The sequence below is a fragment of the Chinchilla lanigera genome, unplaced genomic scaffold (genome assembly GCF_000276665.1).
Source record: "Chinchilla lanigera isolate Chin_1 unplaced genomic scaffold, ChiLan1.0 scaffold00039, whole genome shotgun sequence".
Classification (NCBI taxonomy): domain Eukaryota; kingdom Metazoa; phylum Chordata; class Mammalia; order Rodentia; family Chinchillidae; genus Chinchilla; species Chinchilla lanigera.
In genome coordinates this window covers 14,006,516-14,007,504 of record NW_004955440.1, presented here as the reverse complement: position 1 = coordinate 14,007,504, position 989 = coordinate 14,006,516, and the positions used below count along the sequence as shown (strand labels likewise).

Sequence of the window (989 nt, the reverse complement as noted above, 5' to 3'; positions counted from 1 at the left end):
CAGCAGCAGCAACAGCAGCAGCAGCAAAAGGTCTGTGTTGCTAAGAGGCTTTTGGTCTCTTTCTCTTCTCTCACGGCCAAAGAGAAGGAGGGTGGAGGGGGCTCGGGAGGGAGGCGAGTGGAGGGGTGAGGGGGTAGGAGTCGTGGATGGGGGTTTTCGAAGAAGAAGAAACTCCTTCTCCCTCTCTCTCAGGCTCAATCCCCCTCTCAGGGCTCAGGGCTGGAGGGTGGGGGAAGGAACTCAGTCGCCTTCCCCCCCACCCCCCTTAATTCAAGGTTGAAGTGGGGTAAAATTAGTGTCCTGTCCCTTTAAAAATAGAAATAAAAGGTGCCCCCCCTCTGCCACAGCCTCTCTCTTCATCATCAGCTGCTGCTGCTGCTGGGGTCTCTCTGGTTGGGGGGGGAGGGGGGGTTCGGGTAGAAGAGACGGGAGAAACTCACTGCGCATGCCCCTCTCTGACGGGAGGCTGGTTGGTTGGAGGCAGGAGGAGGGGGAGGGGAGGAAATGAGATGTTTTCCCAGAAGGCTCAGAGGCTCTGGCGACCCGGAAGACATTGTAGCAGGAGGTGGACGGGCGGGGGCGGGGAGGAGGAGGAAGTGGCTACTCTTTAACAACCCCAACTCCCGCCTCCCTCCTAAGGGAGAGTGGAGGAGCGGAAGTGGGCGTGGCAGAGGCGTCGGCGGTCACGTGGCTGGTCAGAGGGGTCTGGAGGCGGGGCGGGGCCTGCGCTGGGCACGCCGGGAGCGCTTGCGGACCGCCGGCAGCCGCAGGGGAGGCTGACCCGGACGCGGCGGCTGGGCTTGCGAGTAGGCTCCCGCTGCTGCTGGCTCCCGCTCTGCCTGCCTCAGAACAGACTCCTCCTGCGAGAGGTAAAACAAGTTAGTCAGCTTCACCGCGAGGGCTTTGCGCCGCGGCCGGCAGCGAGTGGAAAGCGGAGCGCGGGGGGCCGAGGTGGAGGGCGCGAGGGCGCGCTGGCCTAGGCCGGGCGG

General features: G+C 63.9%; 1 protein-coding gene across 5 annotated transcripts in view; it reads left to right on the top strand.

Moving 5' to 3' along the window:
• Positions 1-696: 696 nt before the first annotated feature.
• Orc4 (origin recognition complex, subunit 4) overlaps positions 697-989 on the top strand; it is a 72,913-nt gene continuing 72,620 nt past the window's right edge. For 4 of the 5 annotated variants that reach the window (XR_001235255.1, XR_001235256.1, XM_013517451.1 and 1 more), the window contains exon 1: positions 697-869. The gene's annotated coding sequence lies outside the window, so the exon portion shown is untranslated. The remainder of the gene's footprint in view (positions 870-989) is intronic. The other variant, XM_013517450.1, reaches the window with a different exon arrangement.